Source organism: Budorcas taxicolor, chromosome 2 (genome assembly GCF_023091745.1).
Source record: "Budorcas taxicolor isolate Tak-1 chromosome 2, Takin1.1, whole genome shotgun sequence".
NCBI lineage: Eukaryota > Metazoa > Chordata > Mammalia > Artiodactyla > Bovidae > Budorcas > Budorcas taxicolor.
Genome location: NC_068911.1, coordinates 49,426,000 through 49,449,977, shown reverse-complemented (window position 1 = coordinate 49,449,977; position 23,978 = coordinate 49,426,000). Strand labels below are relative to the sequence as shown.

At 42.0% G+C, this 23,978-nt stretch overlaps 1 protein-coding gene across 1 annotated transcript in view; it reads right to left on the bottom strand.

Annotated features, from left to right (window-relative positions):
- Positions 1–22,568, bottom strand: part of MAP3K2 (mitogen-activated protein kinase kinase kinase 2) — an 88,040-nt gene extending 65,472 nt beyond the window's left edge. Inside the window, exon 1 of the mRNA XM_052664358.1 lies at positions 22,505–22,568. The gene's annotated coding sequence lies outside the window, so the exon portion shown is untranslated. The remainder of the gene's footprint in view (positions 1–22,504) is intronic.
- Positions 22,569–23,978: the final 1,410 nt, after the last annotated feature.

The following is a 23,978-nucleotide window of genomic DNA, read 5'->3' as shown; positions in this document are numbered from 1 at the left end:
TATCTAAATCTTTTAAAATACCATTTGAAAAATCTTAAAAAAAAAAGAGAGAGAGAGAACCACACCTAGATACCCATCATGGTTAAACTACAGAAAGCCAAAGATAAATAAAATCTTAAAAGCAGAAAAATAACTCATTTTGCTACAGGGGAAAAATACAATTAACTACTGACTTCTAGCATAAATAACTGAACCAGAAGAAGGTGCAATGGCATGTGTAACGAGAGAAACAAAACAAAAACACCAAGCAAGAATCACATACGCAACAAGACAATCCTTCAAAACAAAACAAAATAAATGTATTCCTAGATAAACAGAAACAGAGAATTCTTTGCAAAAACTGCCTTATAAGAAATACTAAGGGGAGTAGTTCAGACTGAGAAGTGACATTAGAGGAGGGAACTGAAATCCAGCAGACAAAATGAAGAATACTCAAATCAAAAGAATTAAATACAAGAGTAAGTTCGAAGGTAAGCATTTTTCCTCCTCTTAAGCTCCTTAAAAAACATTTGACTGTATACAGCTAGTTCACGCATGCATACACACACACACATCATTCCACCCACTAATGGCTAATGGCAGATTACACATTCTTTTCAAACACCCATGGAACATTAACCCAGGTAGACCTGGGCCATATCCTGGGCCACAAAATAAATTATAACACATTTAAAAGACTTAAAATCATAAAAACTATGTTCTCTGATCATAATGGAAGCAATGCAGTAGGTAATAACAGAAAAAATCTCCAAACATTTGGAACTGAAACAACATACGTAAAGAATAATCTGCAGCTAAACGAGAAAGTCTCAACACATTTTTAAGTATACACAACTAAATAAAAACATAACATGTTAAATCATATAAAATACAGGTAAGGAAGTGATAAGAGGAAAATTTACAGCACCACTCTGGGTTGCTATTATGCCCACCTCCCACTACACAACAGCTGCCCCATCTAACATCTTTCGGGCTCTTGAAAACATGGGAAGGGGTAAGGTTAAGAATGAACTCTGTGATGTGGAACAAGGTATCATTATGAAACCACCATTTTGAAATATGTAAAGAAACCGATGTACACATACACACACATCTGTACCTGTATGTGTTTTACAGCTTTGGCTATGGAGACCTGGAAGCAGTGACATCCTACTCACAATGAGTACATCTGCTAGATACCAGTTTCTAAATATCAGTCTCCACTAAGAGGAATGAAGGCTCCTTGAAAATACGGGTTATTTCCATGTAACTGCAAGGTAACCCTAGAACATCTTACTGCGCCAGAATATAAGTATACAAGGAATCATGGGACATGTGAAAAGGACACAAAAACCACTCTAAACGGGCTCCTACTGGCCAAATGTGGGACAATTTGGGTTTCAAAACAAATAATGATAGATTACAACCCACTGAATAACAACAAAAAAAGGGAACCCACAAGTCTACAGCTATACAATTAAAAAATGAATCAGTAAATGGGAGAAGAGAAAGAAGCTTTATCTTCTTTTGATATTCAAGGCATGGGTATCTGAGTGTTAACTAATAAATTATAATTAATGAAATTATAAAATAGTTTGCAATCATCAATAATAGTAATTCAGCCAATAAAAATCAGTAACTGCTAAAACTACCAGGTGAAGTGATAAGGAATGAAATAGTCTCAAAATACTTTTCCCCCTAATATTTATTAATTATAAAGGAAAAAAGTCTTTTTTAGTGTAGAAATCTGGCAGAATGCTTAAGTGATCAAGATCACCAATAATGGGCAAATTAAAATCATTTGCACCTGATAGGATGTACTGAGAAGACTATCATATCACTTCTGTAATGTTTCTGCCAAAAATATACAACCTAAATTGAATCACAGGGGAAGCAAAAGACAAACCTTAACTGAGGAATATTTTAAGAGTCAACCATTCTATAAATTTCAAAACTGTCAAGATCATGAAAGTCAGGCAAACATGAAAGAATTGCTCCAGGATGGAGAGATATTCCATGTTCCTGGGTAGGAAGAATCAATACTGTGAAAATGATTATACTACCAAACACAACGTACAGAGTCAGCGCAATCCCTATCAAATTAGCAGTGGCATTTTCCACAGAACTAGAACAGAAAATTTCACAGTTCATATGGAAACACAAAAGACCCCGAATAGCCAAAGCAGTCCTGAGAAAGAAGAATGGGGCTGGAGGGATCGACCTTCCTGACCTCAGGTTATACTACAAGGCTACAGTCATCAAGACAGTATGGTACCGGCACAGAAACAGAAACACAGACCAATAGAACAAGACAGAAAGCCCAGAAATAAACCCATGCACCTATGCGTACCTTATTTTTGACAAAGGAGGCAAGAATATACAATGGGACAAAGACAGCCTCTTCAATAAATGCTGCTGGGAAAACTGGAAAGCTGTATGTAAAAGAATGAAATTAGAACACTTCCTAAGAACACACACAAAGATAAACTGAAAACGGATTAAAGACCTAAAATGTAAGACCAGAAACTATAAAACTCTTAAGAGGAAAACACAGACAGAACACTTGATGACATAAATCAAAGCAAGATCCTCTATGACCCACTTCCTAGAATAATGGAAATAAAAACAAAAGTAAGCAAGTGGGACCTATTAAACTTAAAAGCTTTTGCACAACAAAGGAAACTATAAGCAAGGTGAAAAGACAACCCTCAGAATGGGAGAAAATAATAGCAAATGAAACAATTGACAAAGGATTAATTTCCAAAATATACAAGCAGCTCATACAACTCATTACCAGAAAAACAAACAACCAATCAGAAAGTGGGAAAAAGACTGAAACAGACATTTCTCCAAAGAAGACATACAGATAGCTAGCAAACACATGAAAAGATGCTCAACATCATTCATTATTAGAGAAATGCAAATCAAAACTACAATGAGATATCACCTCATACCAGTCAGAATGGCCATCACCAAAGTCTACAAACAATAAATGCTGGACAGGAAGTGGAGAAAAGGGAACGCTCTTGCACTGTGGGTGGGAATGTAAACTGATACAGCCATATGGAAGATGGTGTGGGGATTCCTTAACAAACTAGGAGTAAAACCACCATATGACCCAGCAATCCCACTCCTAGGCATATACCCTGAGGAAACCAAAATTGAAAAAGACACAAATATCTCATTGTTCATTACAGCACTATTTACAATAGCTAGAACATGGAAGCAACCTAGATGTCCACTGACAGATGAATGGATAAAGAAGTTGTGGTACATATACACAATGGAATATTACTCAGTCATAAATAGGAACACCTTTGAGTCAATTCTGATGAAGCGGATGAACCTAGAACCTATTATACAGAATGAAGTGAGTCAGAAAAAGTAAGACAAATGTCATATTCTAACGCATATATATGAAATCTAGAAAAATGGTATGGAAGAATTTATCTACAGGGCAGCAATGGAGAAAAAGACATAAAGAACAGACTTACGGACATGGGGAGAGGGGAGGAGAGGGTAAGATGTATAGAAAGAGCAACGTGGAAACTTACATTACCATATGTAAAATAGACAGCCAATGGGAATATGCTGTATGACTCAGGAAACTCAAACAGGGGCTCTGTATCAATCTAGAGTGGTGGGATGGGGCGGGAGATGGGAGGGAGGTTCAACAGGGAGGGGATATATGTATACCTATGGCTGACTCATGTTAAGGTTTGACAGAAAACAACAAAATTCTGTAAAGCAATTATCATTCAATTTAAAAATTAATTGAAAAAAAAAAAAAATGAAAGAACTGTTCCAGAACGAAAGACACTAAAAACAAAATACGGCCCTAGATTGAATTATTTTGCTAAAGTGGATGCTACTGAAACCACTGACAAAACCTGAATGGGTTCTGTGGATTAGATGATACTAATTCTATTAATGCTAACTTCATGATTTTGATGGTTTCATTCCAGATATGTAAGAAAATTTCCTTGCTGACAGCAATTACAAACTAAAGTGCTCTGGGGTCATGGGGCCTCATACTGGCAATTTACTCTCAAATGAAAAGAAAAAAAATTCCTCAACTTCTGAAAATTTCTAAAGAGAAAATTTTTAACAAAGTTGGGAAAATAAACATTAGTATTTCTCCCCAGTCTTTACTATCACACACACAAAAAAATTCTAATTTTCTAGTTGTTCAAGACAAAAATTTGGGGACAGCCTTGAGTCCTCTTATTCCTTCTTTCTACATTCCAGCTGATCAGCAAATCCTGTTAGCTTTTCTTTAAATATACATCTCCACTACTACCATTCCATTCCAAGGCATGATACTATCTTTTGCCCGGGGTTATCTCCAATACCTTCCTGTCTGATCAGCCTGTTTTCACTCCAAACCCTCAAACAGTGATGAAAATTAAATTATTTTAAGTTGATGGATAAATATACTGATACATTTGAGCAGTAGAATACTCAGTGCTGAAAGGAAATGAGCTCTCAAGCCATGAAAAAGACCTTAAAGGAAACTTAAGTGCATATTACAAAGTGAAAGAGGCCAATGCTTGGAGAGTTATCTATTGTGTGCCTCCAACCATACTACACTCTGGACGAGGCAAAACTACGGAGACAATCAAAGGATCTGTGGCTGCCATGGCACCCAGGGCGGGCGGGCGGGCGGGCGGGAGGGGTAAGAGGACCACAGATTTTCTGGGCAGTGAGACTATTCCCCATGATACTGTAAGAATGGCAGATACATGTCATTGAACATTTGTCAGAACTCATACAATAAATAATATAAAAAGTGTACCCTAATGTAAACTATGAACTTCAGTTAATAAGAATATATCAATACAGGGTCATGAAAGGTAACAAATGTATCACACTAATGTAAAATGTTAATAATAGGGAAAACTTGGGAGCAAGGGAGAGGGTAAATGGGAACTCTATGCTCAATTTTTCTGTAAATCTAAAACTGCTCAAAAAAACCCTTAAAATTCCTTCCTTTTCACCTTCGGAGAAGAGGGGAGGGAGGAAAAAACACAATGAGATTCCAAAAGAATGGTCATATGAAGTGTTGGCAAGGATGCTGTGCAATGAAAATGTTCACAGTGCTGGTAAGAACGTCAAATGTCCAATGGTATAAGATTGGACATTCACTTTATGAAACAGTTTGGCAAAATCTTATGACCCACCCATTCCACTCCTAGATATTTACTCGAGAAAAATGAAAGCGTATGTCCACAAAAACCGTTCACTGTTGTTGTTCAGTTGCTAAGTTGTGTCTGATTCTTTGCGACCCCATGGACTGTCCACACAAATACTTGTATACAAATGTTCGTAGCACTACTGCGTGATAGCCCCAAACTGGAGACTCAAATGTCCATTACCAGGTGAGCAGCTAATTTATGATAAAAAGCAGATCACTGGTTGCCTCGGGACAATAAAAAGAGGCAAGACAGTGATGGGACTACAAAAGGGCATGAAGAAGCTTCTGGGGGTGATGGATATGGTCACTATCTTGATGAGGTTATGGTTTCACTTGTATACACACGTCTGATTTTACCAAATCACATACCTTAAGTGTGTAGTCTGTCGATTATCTCAATCTAGCTACAAATCTTATTCTATAATGCTACTGGCACTGCAACTGCGACTACTGGCCTTAAGCCAGTTTATAAGTTACACAAGTCTCATTACCTTACGGACATCCCTTACTTTTGATTTGCAAAACTATTACACAGAGCAGTAGCCCCTTTATTTGCCAGACTACAAATGAATTCTGACTTTAAAAAATAAAATGTCATCATTTGTCAGACACATCCCAATTTCAGGTATTCAAAAATTCTAAAGACAATTTCAAGGGAGTATTTCCCTAGTAACACTGGTCACTTCCAGTTAGAAGAACTGGGTAGCTGGGGAGGCAGACCTGCATTGTTTATCTATTCATAGTTTCTGAACTTTGTACCACATTATCTACTCAAAACCATACAGAATTCAAATTTAAAGAGAATTTTAGGGACTGCAAGGGGTGTGGGTCTGATCCCTGGTCAGGGAACCAAGATCCCACATGCCACATGGCATAGACGAAAAAAAAAAAAAGAGCATGGGCTTTATGAGTGTTCCTAAAACATTTTAAGTAATTTTATAAAAGTAGTAACAAAAAATGCATAGCCTCCTAGAATGATTATATAGTCATAATCATCACCAGATTGCCATGGAGATTAAACAAGTCAATGTTTGTAAAGTGCCTATAATGGGCCTAGCATATTGGTAATAATTATGCAAATGTTTGTTAAAAGTAAGTTGATATCTAATGAGTGGTTGTTTTTTTTTTTCCCCTCTTCCTTAGTTCTTAAATCATACTGAGAATACTGGGGGATTTTTTTTTTTAACTTTTTAAAAACTTTTTATTTGTACTGGAGTATAGCCAATTAACAATGCTGTGATAGTTTCAGGTGGACAGCAAAGGGCCTCAGCCATACATATACATGTAGGGGAATTTAAATGTCTACACATCTTAATTCTTTTCTACATTTTATTAAATGGATCTTAACAGAGAATGAGGTAACTCTTCACTCAACACTTGCAAGAAATTTAGGCTTTTATTAAAACTCTTAAATTAATGCAGACTGATGAAGAATTATTTGTCATTCCCTGATATTTCTATCAGGTACCAGAGAGAAAAAAATATCATTAGTTTACCAAAAATACCTCTCAAAATTCATTGATAATAACGATAATGATGGCTCTCAGTGCCCAATTCCTCATCTATAAAATGGTAACAGTAACTGTACCTATTTTATGTGACTATTATAAGGCATAAATGAAATATTACTTGTAAAGCACTTTGAAAAATAACAAAGCACAGTGAACACTCAAAAAATAATAAGAGCTAAGTTTACTTATTTATTAAGTTCGGCTTTGGAACTCAAGACAGTCTTATCTGCAATCCACTCTCACATGCTACACTATATTGCCTCTCATTTAACCAACACTTGGCCCATGCCTGCTGTGTACCAATATGCTCCACTTGCTAATCTCCTGGATTCAAAAAATAACAAAACACCAAGTTCTAAAATATTAACGTCTCTTTAAAATTCTAAAATCTACCCAAAGCTTAAAAAGTACGCAAACAAGTATGGAGTCGCTCAGTCGTGTCCAACTCTTTGCGACCCCGTGGACTGTAGCCCACCAGGCTCCTCCGTCCATGGGATTTCCCAGACCAGAATACTGGAGTAGGTTGCCATTTCCTTCTCCAGGGGCTCTTCCCAACCTAGCGATCAAACCCAGGTCTCCTGCATTGCAGGCGGATTCTCTACCAGCTGAGCCACCAGGGAAGCCTAACAAATTACGAGGCCGGGTACATCTGTCTCCCTCCCACATCAGAATGGAGTTCTATAATTACAGAAACAATGACCAATTCATTTATCTTCAGTGCCAATACACAGAAGGAAGTCAAACATTTAATAATTGTGCCCACGAACAATTAAACTCAATAAAAAATTTATTAAAGGCTATTTTACTGATTCCTAAGATATTCCTAATATTTTCAATAAGCATTAAATGAATTTAAAAATTAAAAGAAAAAATAAAAACCAATGTGAGTATTTCCATTAAAAAGTCAATTATATACTTTAACAACACAATAAAAAATTATTATTGATAAAACATCCAGGGACTTCCCTGGTGATCCAGCAGTTAAGAACCCACCTTGCCATGCAAGGGATGTGGGTTCAATCCCTGGCTGGGGAACTAAGATGCCACACGCTGTGGAGCAACTAAGCCCATGCACTTTGGAGCCCACATGATGCAACTAAAACCTGATGCAGTCAAATAAATAAGCATATACTAAAAAAAAAAATTCTGAATCAAAAATAAATAGAACAAAGATACTTTAAAAAAAAATCCATACAGTCTTTTAGGTCTGATTATACAGTAGAAATGGAGAAGGCAATGGCACCCCACTCCAGTATTTTCCACTCTTGCCTGGAAAATCCCATGGATGGAGGAGCCTGGTAGGCTGCAGTCCATGGGGTCGCTACGAGTCGGACAAGACTGAGCAACTTCACTTTCACTTTTCACTCTTGCACATTGGAGAAGGAAATGGCAACCCACTCCAGTGTTCCTGCCTGGAGAAGCCCAGGGACAGGGGAGCCTGGTGGGCTGCAGTCTGTGGGGTCGCACAGAGTCGGACACGACTGAAGCAACTTAGCAGCATACTGTAGAAAACCGAATGGAATAATATCTTCAAAATGGTGAGGGAAAAATAACTGCCAATCTAGACTTTCATTCACAACTAAAATATCTTCAAGAACAAGAGCTAAAGATTCCCAACAAACAAAAACTGTAATTTGTCACCAATACAAAATAAAAAGTTTAAACCAAACGAAAGACCATGGGTTCTGGACTCCCCTGGTGGTCCAGCAGTGAGAGTTCACCAGCCAACGCAGGGTACATGGGCTCCACCCCTGTGCTGTGCTCAGTCTCTCAGTCGTGTCCAACTCTGCAACCCATGGGCTGTAGCCCAGCAGGCTCCTCTGTCCATGGGGATTCTCCAGGCAAGAACACTGAAGTGGGCTGCCGTGCCCTCCCTGGGTCTGATCCCTGGTCCCAGGCTCAACAGTTTTGGCACATGGACTCAGTTACTCTGAGGCATGTGGAATTCTCCCAGGTTTGATCCCTGGTCCAGGAAAATCCCACATGCCTCAGCGTGACTAAGTTCATGTGCTGTAACTATTGCGCCTGCATGCCACAACTACTAAAGCCCTTGCACCTAGAGCCTCTTCTCCTCAGGAAGAGAAGCCACTGCAACGAGAAGCCTGGGCACGCAACTAGAGAGAAGCCTCCACTCACCACCAGAGAAAACCGAGCAACAAAGCCCCCCGGGGCAACCGAATACAATAAATAAATACTTTTTAAAAGACCGCGGATAAAGGATATACTTCATGAAGAAGGAAAGTGATTCCAGTAGAACAAAAGCTAGCAAGAAATTGGTGAAAAAGTGAAAAAAAGAAACTTAACTTGCATATTAATTGTATTAAAATAAAATGCTTAATTTGAAGAACTTGAAAATAACAAGGTAGATTATACTGAATTGACTAATCAATTAATATACTGAATTAAGTGATTCACTCTAGTGGCCTTCTTCTGGAAGCTTATCCCTTCTACAAACACAACCTCCAACCACCCACTTGATTACTAAATGTCACCAAATTAGTTCAGTGTAGTCCCTCACCAAAACAGATGGTCAGAAGAGCGCAACTGGCCCAAGTAGGAGCAAAGATGGACAGTCTTTAGAAACTACAAGTATGAAAGCTGCTTCAGTCATGTCTGACTCTTTGCAACCCCGTGGACTGTACCCCATCAGTTCAGTTCAGTCGCTCAGTCATGTCCAACTCTTTGTGACCCCATGGACTGCAGCACGCCAGGCCTCCTTGTCCATCACCAACTCCCAGACTTTACTGACACTCATGTCCATCAACTTGGTGATGCCATCCAACCATCTCAACCTCTGTCATCCCCTTCTCCTCCCGCCCTCAATCTTTCCCAGCATCAGGGTCTTTTCAAATGAGTCAGCTCTTCGCATCAAGTGGCCAAAGGATTGGAGTTTCAGGTGCAACATCAGTCCTTCCAATGAACACTCAGGACTGATTTCCTTTAGGATGGACTGGCTGGATCTCTGTGCAGTTCAAGGGACTCTCAAGAGTCTTCTCCAACACACCAGTTCAAAAGCATCAATTCTTCGGCGCTCAGCTTTCGTTATAGTCCAACTCTCACATCCATATCTGACTAATGTAAAAATCATAGCCTTGACTAGACGGACCTTTGTTGGCAAAGTAATGTCTCTGCTTTTCAATATGCCTTCTAGGTTGGTCATAACTTTTCTTCCAAGGAGTAAGCGTCTTTTAATTTCATGGCTGCAATCACCATCTGCAGTGATTTTGGAGCCCGCCCCCCCCCCCCGCAAAAAAAAAGTCTGCCACTGTTTCCACTGTTTCCCCATCTATTTCCCATGAAGTGATGGGACCGGATGCCATGATCTTAGTTTTCTGAATGTTGAGTTTTAAGTCAACTTTTGCACTCTCCTCTTTCACGTTCATCAAGAGGCTTTTTAGTTCCTCTTCACTTTCTGCCATAAGGGTGGTGCCATCTGCATATCTGAGGTTATTGATATTTCTCCCAGCAATCTTGATTCCAGCTTGTGCTTCTTCCAGCCCAGCATTTCTCATGATGTACTCTGCATATAAGTTAAATAAGCAGGGTGACAATATACAGCTTTGATGTACTCCTTTTCCTATTTGGAACCTGTCTGTTGTTCCATGTCCAGTTCTAACAGCTGCTCCCAACCTACATACACATTTCTCAAGAGGCAGGTCAGGTGGTCTGGTATTCCCATCTCTTTCTGAATTTTCCACAGTTTGTTGTGATCCACACAGTCAAAGGCTTTGGCATAGTCAATAAAGCAGAAGTAGATGTTTTTCTGGAACTCTTGCTTCGATGATCCAGTGGATATTGGCAATTTGACCTCTGGTTCCTCTGCCTTTTCTAAAACCAGCTTGAACATCTGCAAGTTCATAGTTCACATATTGTTGAAGCCTGGTTTGGAGAATTTTGAGCATTACTTTACTAGCATGTGAGATGAGTGCAACTGTGCGGTAGTTTGAACACTCCTTGGCATTGCCTTTCTTTGGGATTGGAATGAAAACTGTCCTTTTCCAGTCCTGTGGCCACTGCTGAGTTTTCCAAATTTGCTGGCATATTGAGTGCAGCCCTTTCACAGCATCATCTTTCAGGATTTGAAAGAGCTCAACTGGAATTCCATCACCTCCACTAGCTTTGTTTGTAGTGATGCTTCCTAAGGCCCACTTGACTTCACACTCCAGGATGTCTGGCTGTAGTGAGTAATCACACCATCATGATTATCTGGGTCGTGAAGACAGTTCTTCTGTGTATTCTTGCCACCTCTTCTTAATATCTTCTGCTTCTGTTAGGTCCATACCATTTCTGTCCTTCTGTCCAAAGCCCATCTTTGCATGAAATGTTCCCTTGGTATCTTTAATTTTCTTGAAGAGATCTCTAATCTTTCCCATTCTATTGTTTTCCCATTTTTCTTTGCATTGATCGCTGAGGAAGGCTTTCTTATCTCTCCTTGCTATTGTTTGGAACTCTGCATTCAAATGGATATACCTTTCCTTTTCTCCTCTGCCTTTCGCCTCTTTTCTTTTCACAGCTATTTGTAAGGCCTACTCAGACAACCATTTTGCCTTTTTGCACTTCTTTTTCTTGGGGATGGTCTTGATCCCTGTCTCCTGTACAATGTCACGAACCTCTGTCCATAGTTCATCAGGCACTCTGTCTATCAGATATAATCCCTTAAATCTATTTCTCACTTTCACTGTATAACCGTAAGGGATTTGATTTAGGTCATACATGAATGTTCTAGTGGTTTTCCCTACTTTCTTCAATTTAAGTCTGAACTTGGCAATAAGGAGTTCATGGTCTGAGCCACAGTCAGCTCCCAGTCTTCTTTTTGCTGACTGTATAGAGCTTTCCCACCTTTGGCTGCAAAGAATATAATCAATTAGTGGTGATTTTGGTGTTGACCATCTGGTGATGCCCATGTGCAGAGTCTTCTCTTGTGTTCTTGGAAGAGGGTGTTTGCTCCATGGAATTCTCCAGGCAAGAATATTGGAGTGGGTTGCCATTTCCTTTTCCAGGGGATCTTTCCAACCCAGGGATCAAACCCAGCTCTCCTGTTTTATCTTCTTTTAGTGTTGCTTCCGTTTGGTCTTTACCCTACTGGGGTCTTTGGGAACTGTGAGTATGTGTAACAGCATCTACCACACCTCATCATTTTAGCTTAGGCTCGATTTGAAAAGCCAAAATAGGAAACACTTAAGGAACCCTGAGACTCACGAAGAAATACATTAGAGCTGCTGCTTCTTTTCAGCTTTGCTTTTTTCTTCTTTATTATTTATTTTTTTAATGTAATCTCTCCTTTTATCAATCTTCATCATCTCATACTGTAAGCAAGTGAAATCACTAAAGGCAAATAACCTTATGAATCTACTGAGTGTGAGAAAACGCCATGGTATAGATTATGGATGAGGAGGGAGACACCTAACTTTAGGGGTTCACAGTTGGTAAAAACTCAGGCTTTGTTATACAGTAAGTATCATTAAGTGCTACACAATTACTGGGTACTGATTGCTTGCAGTGATACAAGCATAAGCAATCCTTCAAAATTAAAATCAAGAAACTACAAACAGGCTATCAAAAGCATAGATTAGGAGCCAGTAGGCACCAACTTGTCTTATGAAGTGCTGCATGCTGTGAGGATGCCTCCTCCTACTTCTGCTATCCGAAATGTGTCCTTCCTCCTTTCCTTCTTGTCTAAACAAGGACCCAGTTTCAGCCTTCCCTACTCCCTTCATCTGTCCAGCTTTCTAAATGATAAGAAGTGAAAAATAACCTCTGAGGACTGATAGTGTACTAGAAATTTTACATTACCACTTTTAACCTTAACTACACCCTGGAGAAGGAAATGGCAACCTACTCCAGTATTCTCGCCTGGAAAATCCCATGGACAGAGCAGCCTGGCGGGCTGCAGTCCACAGGGTTGCAAAGAGTGGGCTTGAGTGGCCGACGGAGCAAGAGCGCGCTGGAACGACAGCATTCACCGTCTCTCCACTCATCACAGCAGTCATTTGTCTCAAAGGGTGTTATCTGATTTAACACCTTCCCAACCTTGCTATATGCTGGCATGCGTCCTCCACAGCTTCATTACTGCATTCTCAATTACAGGAACTATGTCTTCTACTTCACTCTTCTCTCCATTCATCTTCTCTATTCTCCCCTCTCTTTCAAAATACACCCTTCCTATTTCTCAATCCATCTTCTTTACTACCACAATTACTACTACTAATAAAAGCTATTATTTTACACTGTGCTGACAGTCTGCTAAATACAAAACATTTCATTTAATGCTCACAATAATCCCTAATGTAAGTATTATCTTCCCATCTCACAGAGGAAGAGAAAGGCTTGGAGATTTTAAAGAACTTGCTGTCTCACAGAAGATGAAACATCACTGTGGACTGCCACAGCCATCACAGCCCTCACTGTGATTTCCCAGGCACCCTCCACTCTCACTCTCTGTGACGGTTTGTACGATTTCAACTTTTAAGTTCAAACTACATTTCCAGAATCCTCTCCCCACCAGGTTCCTGGTTAGAGATGGTCAAACACGGAAATTACTCTCTGAGGATTATGGTCAGACGGATGTAGAGCTGACAGAGCACTTCACTGTGTCTCTGCTCTCCCCTGTACTGCACGTAGCTCTTTCTTATTGTCAACCCTGCCAACCAAACAGCAACCTCAGGCCCACCATCAAAAGCCTGATTGAAGACCACAGAAGGGGTAGCTATGTAGAGACAACAGCTTTCTATACTTTCCACCAGCTCTACTGTGTGGGCCCACACTTCAGTAGCTGGGCATCACTAGCTCCTCACATTCCCCTGCAAACTCTGACTTGCCCACTGCACCACTGACTCAGGAAGGCTGATTAGTGATTTCTCTCCTCTGCCAACTCCCCCTTACAGACTCTGGTTTCCAAGCTTCTCCCACAACTCTGTAAGGCCTTCTACCTTTCATAAATTCCTTAATTCCATGATACCGCAGCAGTTCGTTCTTCCTCTGTGATTGAACCCTAACTCATGCAACCACTGAAGCCTCCCCTCCACCTACTGACCAAGATCTCTGCAACTTTCCCTTTAGAGATCTTCCTGCATAACCAAATCTAAGCCACTTAGTCCTTTCATAATCTCCAATCAAGCCTTCTTTTATCAGTTCTCAGCTGCCAATCTTTGAAAACAGGATGAAGAGCTCTCGTTCTATGCAGCCGTATCATCCAAACTTGATCCTCCCATTTGCAAAAGAGCAAGATTTATATGAGAGAAAACACTAGAGTGGGCATCAGATTAACAAGTGTTAGTTGCTCAGTCGTGTCCAACTCTTTGTGACCCCACAGACTGCAGCACACCAGGCTCCTCTGTCCATGGGATTCTCCAGGCAAGAATACTGGAGTGGGTTGCCAATCCCTTCTCCAGGGGATCTTCCTGACCCAGGGATTGAACCCAGGTCTCCAGCATTGCAGGTAGTTTCTTTAACATCTGAGCACAAGGGAAGCTCTAGTTTAACAAATGCCAATACCAATTTATTACCTAAGAACAAAATAAGCTAAGAACACTTAATGTACTTCTATGCTTTGGTTAGAGATGCAAAGATGGAAGAAAGGAAGAATAAAAAAGCAGAAAGATTCTGAGAAAAAAATAATTTGCTGGGACTTCCCTGTGGTCCAATGGTTAAGACTCCACATTCCCAATGCAGGGGGGCACAGGTTCAATTCCTTGTTAGGGAATTAAGATTCCACACAGCCTCACAAAAATAAATATATATATTAAAAAATTTTTTTGCTGATGTGTGGTTTGCCCCAAATGGTTTTTTCCATTGGGAAGTAAGAATTTTTTTAATGTAATCATTTGGGGTTTATCCAGTACATCCATAAAATTATTTTAAAATTTCTAGCAGGCATAGACTGCAGGTAAAATTTTTCCAATATCTCTTTTTTTTTTCTTTTCTAAAAAGATCTTCCCTCACTTTTGGCTAAAGTATTTCAAAAAATGTATTTCACTAGTCTTAGGTGCCCATTTATGAGTATAATTTAGTTCTTTTCTAGAATTCAATGGTTACTGTCCTGGATTTTTATCACTAAAATATCATCAGGTGATTCTGATTTCAATCATATCAGTCCTGAAGTTATTCACCTACTCTTCCAACAAGTATTTACTGTGAACCTACTATAGATTATCACAGTTCACCACAAGCTACCTGGCTATAAAATATCTTTAAGTAAAAGATGTCATTCTGACAAATTAATCACATTTAAACACAGCGATTTATCTTCCAAATGCTGCCCTGTAACAAATCTTCCCTGGACAGTTGTCATCTTAACAATCTCCCAAGCAAGAAAACGTGAATCTCTTTTGACTCTACTATTTTCTATGATGCTGTGGATCTCACAGAATCATAGATTAGATAGGTCCTTAAGAAATCAACTAGGTGTGGTGGGGTGGGGCTTCCCTCATGGCTCAGTGTTTAAGAATCCACCTGGTGATGCAAGGGACATCAATTTGATACCTGGTCAGGGAAGATCCCGGGTGCTGCAGAGCGACTAAGCCTGTGCACACAACTGCTGAGCCCACAAACCTTGAGGCTGTGCTCTCCACAGCAAGAGAAACCACTGCAAGCAGCAGCCCAGGCACTGCGATGAAGAGTAGGCCCCATGCAGCAAAAAAGACCCACCATAGCCAAAAAATAAATAAACCTTTTTTAAAAAAGAAAGCAACTAGGGCAACTTTTTCAAATTCAGAAATGGTGAACTAGGCACTTCCCTGGTGGTCCAGTGGTTAAGAATCCACCTTGCAATGCAGGGGGTGCAGAGTGGGTTCCTGGTTTGGGGACTAAGATACCACGTGGTGTGGAGCAACTAAGCCGAAGCACTGCAAGTACTGAGCCCGTGGACCACAACTTAGCGTCCGTGTGCTACAAAGAAAGATCTCGTGTACCTGCGTGCACCTGCTATGCGCTAAGAGCCCCGCGTGTCCCTGCTATGCGCTGAGAGCCCCGCGTGTCCCTGCTATGCGCTGAGAGCCCCGCGTGTCCCTGCTATGCGCTGAGAGCCCCGCGTGTCCCTGCTATGCGCTGAGAGCCCCGCGTGTCCCTGCTATGCGCTGAGAGCCCCGCGTGTCCCTGCTATGCGCTGAGAGCCCCGCGTGTCCCTGCTATGCGCTGAGAGCCCCGCGTGTCCCTGCTATGCGCTGAGAGCCCCGCGTGTCCCTGCTATGCGCTGAGAGCCCCGCGTGTCCCTGCTATGCGCTAAGCCCTGCGTGTACCTGCTATACGCTAAGCCCTGCGTGTACCTGCTATACGCTAAGCCCTGCGTGTCCCTGCTATATGCTAAGATAATGTTTTTTAAAAAATTACTGAAGTCACTTTGTCACAGTCAACTTCTAATTAATGGCAGATTTAAGACTGAATTCAGGCTTTCTACCTACTATGAAATACAGTTTGCACTCTGTGTATTCACTTCAGGAACATTCTAGGCAAGAAACTCTTCAGGTACATCCCTGAGTAAATCTTCTAACCCTAAGGCAGCATGCAACAGTTCATAACTATGGGACAAAACTTTGAGATGCTGATTAATACACATTACATGATCTCAGAACACAAAATTAATCTATTCTTTCTCAAATCATGGGGAAAGATTTATAATAAAGGTATATGGTGGTTTGGGGGTGAAGTCAACCAAATGCAGTCAGGCACTGCTACAGACTGGATGGTTAATGATACAGCATCTCTCAAAGCAGATCTTTATCAACACCAAGGCTGAGCTAGCTACCTTCTACTTGTTTCATTTCCTTATAATATCTAACCAAATAAGAAAGTTTGTAAATGTTCTTTGACATACTGTTTTTATACATTATGTCATACCATATAATAACTATTACTAATTTTACAAAGCAGTCAACAGGTCTAAAAATGCCTAAAATGATTTTAAAATGCATTAAAGCAATCATACAAATCATGACATTAATCTCTCCGCAAAATTTAGTCAGAGAACACTGGTCTCGTTTCTTTCATATTAAAACGAAAGAACAAAATATTCTGAGTTAAAACTCCATAAATAGCATTGTGAAGTGAAGTCACTCAGTTGTGTCCGACTCTTAGTGACCCCATGGCCTGTAGCCCACCAGGCTCCTCCATCCATGGAGTTTCCCAGGCAGAAGTACTGGAGTGGGTTGCCATTTCCTTCTCTAGGGGATCTTCCTGACCCAGGGATCGAACCCAGGTCTCCCGCATTGCGGGCAGACGATTTACCATCTGAGCCACCAGGGAAGCATGTAGCTAAGTCAGTCAAACTTAGGGTAACAACAAACTTATCAAACAATAATAATGATAATGAAACATCTCCAAGTCACAAATCTAAAATACAATATGAGTTGGGAGCATATAACTATTACTAAATAGCACAGAAAGAATTGAAATTTCGGCTTAGGCTGCAGATCTGTTCTCAAAGACTTTCAAAAATAATAAGTATTATCTTAACATTCTCCCACTGATTCCTATTAATTTTCAGAAACTTTTCCACAGCCTTGCCTCTGTGGTAGAGCTGTTCACAAATGCTTGATTTTCTGAGAATACAGAAACATTTTCTTGAACTTCCCCACCCTTTTCCACTCATGTAGCTACCATCTTTTAAGAATCTGAGAACACTGTAAAAGGAGGCCTCTTGTCAATTACCTATCCATGTAATAAACGTTTGTCAACAGGTATCGTGCTAGGTGTTGGGCACTACAATCAACACAGCACTGCCTTGTGCTTGAAGAGCTAGTTTCTCTGCAGAGGACACAGAGACAACCGCGGTGCCATGCAGTCAGAGGGCAGCGAGGGCAGCGGAGGCGAGTGCACAGTGCTCAAGGGGCAGCCCGCCTGAGGCAGTGGCGCTGAGCAGGCACAATCTGGGAATTATCAAAAGAACACGGATAAAACCGTACCTTAAACTACTCTTTTAATTTGTCACTATTAATTTATTAAAGTCCATACTAAATGACTGACTATACAAATGGGGGGAAATTACCCTAGAAAAACTTCCAAAGTTTACCAACTAGAGTGCTTTTTAAATTTATAGTACTATGAATCTCAAGCATAACATTCTTGAGCACTTACAAGAAAGGTGGTGGGCTAGTTACGGGAAGAGCATCAAAGAAGAGTCTATTCCTATCCTCCTACGAACATGTTCACTAACAATCACTACAACATGAGAATACAGAGTGAAGTTAAAAAGTTTATAATCCTTGAACGTCATAGAACAGGTGAATTAGGCCTAGGGTTTAGACCTTCTGATTCTCAATCCCGTTCTCCTTTGCATGACACCAAAAAACAGTTTTCTCAAAATACGTTTTAGTAAAGTAGCTCTCCTTTTATATTTCAGCTATTTCTGAGCAACAAATATTGGCTGAGACTTAAAAGAAACATATGGAGGGAATTCCCTGATGGGCCAGTGATAGGGACCCCTCGACTTTACTGCCAAGGACCAAGGTTCAGTGAGGACTAATATCTCACAAGCCTCACAGTACAGCCAAAACACACACACACACACACACACACACACACACACACACACACACTCTCACTCCCTCCCTCCCTCCCTCCCTCCCTCCCTCCTTGAGAGAGTACAGGAAAAGACAGGAACTGAATTGTCCTCTGTTCTCTCAAGTCAGGTCTCTTTTTATTCATAACTGGCGATAACCTTGAATTCATTATTAAAAATATTTAAAAATCCCCCAGATCAGAACCTGATTAATACAGCTGCAAAATCAGAACCTGATTAATACAGCTACACAGAATATTTTTACAATTCCTGCGATTCTGTTGCTGTCTACAGACCAGCAAAAGATTGTTAACATTGAAATTCAGAAGTTAGCTTGCCAACAGATGCAGCAATAGATATTACTATCTACTGAAAACTGAAAGATTACTGGAGAACCCATGCCAATTGCAGTGGGGAAAATATACCTCACCTAAAGAGGAGAGCTGAAGCTGAAACTCCAACACTTTGGCCACCTGATGCAAAGAACTGACTCGCTAGAAAAGACCCTGATGCTGGGAAAGACTGAAGGCAGGAGAAGTGGATGACAGAGGATGAGATGGTTGGATGGCATCACCAACTCGATGGATATGAGTCTGAGTAAACTCCAGGAGTTGGTGATGGACAGAGAAGCTTGGTGTGCTGCAGTCCATGGGGTCACAAAGAGTCAGACACCACTGAACTGACTGAAAGAGGAGAGTGAAAGAGCGGGTTTAAAACTCAACATTCAAAAAACTAAGATCATGGCATCCAGTCCCATCACTTCATGGCAAACAGATGGGAAAAAGGGGGAAAGAGTGGCAGATTTTATTTTCTTGGGCTCCAAAATCACTGCAGAGGGTGACTGCAGCCACAAAATTAAAAGATGCTCGCTCCTTGGAAGGAAAGCTATGACAAACCTAGACAGCATATTAAAAAGCAGAGACATCACTTTGCTGACAAAGGTCCATCTAGTCAAAGCTGTGGTCTTTTCAGTAATCATGTAGGGATGTGAGAGTTGAACCATAAAGAAGGCTCAGTGCCTAAGAACTCATGCTTTCAAACTGTGGTGCTGCAGAGGACTCTTGAGAGTCCCTTGGACAGCAAGATCAAACCAGTAAACCCTAAAGGAAATCAGCCCTGAATATTCATTGGAAAGACTGATGCTACAGCTGAAACTCCAATACTTTAGCCACCTAATGGGAAGAGCTGACTCACTGGAAAAGACCCCGATGCTGGGAAAGACTGCAGGCAGGAGAAGGGGGCAACAGAGGATGAGATGGTTGGATGGCATCACTGACTCAATGGACACGAGTTTGAGCTAACTTGGGGAGATAGTAAAGGATAGGGAAGCCTGGTGTGCTGCAGTCCATGGAGTCGCAAAGACATGACTTAGCAACTGAACAACAACAACCCCCATAACCAAGTGATCAAACTCAGGATCACAAATAATAGGACTTAACAATATATGACCCTGATGGGAAGCAATATAAAGTACATAGAAACACTCAATAGTTTTTCTTGCCCAAAGTATTTAACCTGAAACGAACAATTCTTTAAATCTAGCTTACAGTTAGCTAGAGGAACTACTACAACATGAGGGGGGAAAAAAATCAGACAAATCCAGAATGTGACTTGTTTTACAAGATAACTGGCTTGATCTTTTTATTTTAAAAAAATCCATTTTATAAAATAGAGAGATGATGGGACTTCCAAGGCATCCAGTGGTTAAAACTGTGCTTCCACAGCAGGGGCCACAGGTTCAATCCCTGGCTTGGAAACTAAGATCCCACATACTGTGTGGCATGGCCAAAAGATAAAAAAATAAATAAATAAAATGGAGAGTTGATATTGTTTTAGACTAGAAGAGATCAAAGAGACTTAGCCAAATGTAGTGAATAAACCTTGTAGTGATCTTTCCAGCACAAACGGGGAAATTTAAACATGGATGGATACTAGACTACATTAACAAATTAACAATAAAACACTATTAATTAGAAAGTTAACAATAATGATATTTTGGCTGTGTAAGAAAATGTCCTTATCTTTGGAAATGCAAGTTGGCATATTTAGGGGTAAAGTGTCATAGTGTCCACAGTTTAGTTTTCAAATGGTATAGCCAAAAACGCTTCCCACATGGCTCAGTAGTGAAGAAGCTGCCTGCCAATGCAAGAGACATGCAGGAGATAGTGATTCAACCCCTGGGTTGGGAACATCCCCTGAAGGAGGAAATGGCAACCTATTCCCATATTCTTGCCTGGAAAATCCCATGGACAGAGCCTGGCAGACTACAGTCCATGGGGTCACAAAGAGTGGGACATGACTGACTGACTGACTGAGCACACAGGCACGCATGGCCAAAAATAATATACACAGTATGGCAAGATGCCAATAAATCAGTCTATAGGGTTACTATATGGGTTCTGATATTACCAAACTCCTGTGTACTTAAAACTGTCCTAATAAAAAGTTGGGGTTGGGTTGGGGGGCAGGTGGGAGGGAGCTTTGAGAGCTCCAATTCTACAAGGAAAAATAAAATCAATCTGATACTAAAGCCGGGACTTGTCTAGAACCAAACACAATTCCATTTTACTACAGCATCTATTAAATATAGTTTCCCCTCTGGTAGCAATAAGGTAAACAAGGGATGAAAGTTCCAATTAAAACACTTAAAAGACTGAGTCTACACTGTAATCATCAAATTATTTACAATAAATCTTTAATAGTTATTTCTTTCAAGAGAGATTCATGGACAGCATGACTAGATAACCATTCTATAATGATATTACATTCAACAAGACTCAACACACGTTTGTATTTTAAGCAAACGACAAATCAATCTGTGAACCATCCACTTCTTAGCTCTATAATTCAACCTTTTCTCTACAGACATTACAAAGACATTCAACTACAAATTTTCTTAAATCTATCTGATAATACATTAAAGGAAATTATAAACTACTACAATTTGGGGCATCAATAGATTTCTTAAACATTTACAACTATGCATGAAATTCAAGTTACTCAAGAGAATTTTATCAACACTTTCTTCTGCAAAGAGAAATGTAAAGGCTATCTAACTTTAACCATCATCAAAGAAACAGAGTATAGGTCAATGTGCAATGAGAATTTCAGTTAGTTTATAAATACTCATTAGTTTGCTACATACATACATTAAAAGATAACTTTTACAACACTCTACACATTAAATTCTGGCTCTCCACTCAGAGATATTGCACAAGTTAATGCACAAATTACTAAGCATGTTGTCATTGCCACATAATCCAGAAACAAATTTTGCAATAAGGAAATCTCAAGCAAATAACCCAACTGTGAGTTCCCTGTATGCATCAAGAATAAACTGCACAAATTGTAACTTTTCAAGAAATACGGAGTTTAACTAAATCTATTTCTTCTTTTTGCTAAGAGGGGAAATATTTTCTGTTCGGTCAGTTCCAACTCAAAAAAAGAAAAAGGTAAAGGTGCCTAGAGTCACCTTTTAAAAGTAATTTTGGGGGGAAAGAATCAAGAAAATCATTTGGCTAGGCTGCAGCAAAACACACTGAACAACCTACAATAGGGGCATATAAACTCGATCTACTGTTTTAAATATTTAGATTTTACTCCCAAGAAGAAACTTTTCAGGTTTTCTCATTTTCCTCACTTATTTATTTTCCCAAGATCTGAACTAGAGAAATACACTTCTACAGAAAATACATCATATTCGAACCAAGGCTTTCCCAGATTACCAAGCTGCGTGACCTTGGGCAAGTTCCTCAATCTGAGCCTCGATGTTTTCAACCGTAAAATGGAGAGACAGTATCACCGCACTGGGCTTCCAAGGTGAGGTGAAACAATGCACGGTAAGTATCGGGGGCGTAACAAGTGCTCGCTAAATGGTCCATAAAGAGAAAAGGGCATCAACCCCAACCACTAGTGCACGACGATACAGCGGGGCAAAGACAAGCACTTTCTCGCTTCCTGCGTGTAACATTTCTGCCTCTCCCAAGGACCAGGCGCAATCTTCCATCCAAAGGCCCGGCGGAGTACGCGTCTTGACAGCTCCACCGCCCAGCGGTCTACTTCGCTCAGACCTGGACTTCAGGACAGGATGCAAGGGACCCAAGGTCCGCCCACCCCAAGCGAGGCAACAACCTAGCAAAATCTCCGCCCCAGGGGCTGCGCCCAGGCCGGTAACGGCCCCCTCCTCATGTCCGGCCCCCTCCCCGCTCCCCAACCCCCACCGCCACACATTTGTGCGGGCGCGCGCGCGCGCTCACACACACACGCACACACACACACGCACACACACACGCACACACACACACGCACACACACGCACGCACTTACCCGCCGCTCCGCGGGGACGTAGGGAGCCGCAGACCCACCCCTCCGCCCCCGCGCGGCCTGTCACCGCGCCCCCCGGTCGAGGGAGGCTGCGGGCCCCCGGGGACCGGAGGGGCGCGCGAGGAGTCGGGCGCGGGCCGGGGGCCAGGCCCGGCCCTCCTTCACATGGAGCCTGCGGCGGGCGCGTGGACCGTGGCGGCCGGCCGGGGCCTCTCGGCGCCCCTCGTTCCTTCTCGCCGCCGCGGCCCCGAGGCCCGCGGGAAGCTGGGCAGAAAAGGAGGAAGCCGCGGGCCGGGTGCCGCCGAGGCCGGAGAAGGGGCGGGAGCGACGACTCCGCGGCTGGGAGCGCCGGGCCTCCCGGTAGTCGTAGTCGTCGTCGCCGCAGCCGCCGCCGCCGCTGCGGGCCGCAGGACCCCCGAACACCGCACCCAGCGACCGCACCACCCTCGTCGGGAGCCGCTGCTGAGGGCAGCCCGGCCGCCACTACACACGGACCCGTGACGTCGGGCGTAGCGCGGCGCACGTCACGGCCGGCTCTCTCGTGCGCACGCAGCCCTCCGCCTGTCGGGAGCGGAACCCGCCGGGGGCGCGCGCTCGCCCAGAGCGCCGCGCGGAGGCCGAGGGGGAGCGTGTCCGCGCCTGCGCAGTGGCTGGCTGCGCCCACGCACGCCCGGTGGCACACGCCGGCTCAGTAGTGCGGGGATTCCGGGCCTGTGCACTCACGCACACGCACATGCACCTCAGTTCCCTCGCGTCTACCGGAGTTCTTGGCGCCGAGACGCCAAAACAAACCTCGAAAATGGTCTCCCGCGTGGGCTTCTGGCAGAGCGAGAGCAGCGGAGCAAGAGGCTGCGACCCACTTCGAGTCCATAGCAAGTCGTTTGCAGGCGAAAAGATTTCGTTTTTGGATCTGGTTTCAGCATTTTTCCTAAAAGACTTAAGAAATTTTTGTTGACTTGTCACCTGACCGTAAACCACTACCCTGGAGATCGGCCTTCTGAGTTTTACAGTTCACTGTTTACTTCTTGTATGTATTCGAGGTCGGCCCAGCAAGTATTACTTTTTAATTGTTAACAAATGTGGAAATCTCGGCGCAGGAAGATGAGTTGACACTCCACCCCCAGGACTTGTGACAGTCTAAAACCCAGTCGCTTTCACTGAGTCTTTTCTTCACTCCCCGTCGCCCCGCAGTACTAAGTACAAATTCATCGCGTTAGCTTTGGAGGCCTCTGTCATGTGACTGACCTGCATTCTGCATTTTCTTCAGCCCAAACTACTATGATCCAGAGAATATCTGTCCTGCCCCATCTCTTGTTTCCTCAAATACCCCTTACAACTTCCTGCGCCATTTCTTCCTTTAGCATCTGCGTGCTTTCTTGGTAGGTTATGGATCCCACCTGCTTCCTGCCTCATATCCACTTAAACAGTTGAAATAAGAGTGGTGCCCACCCAGAGGTAAGCAGCTACCCAACCTGCG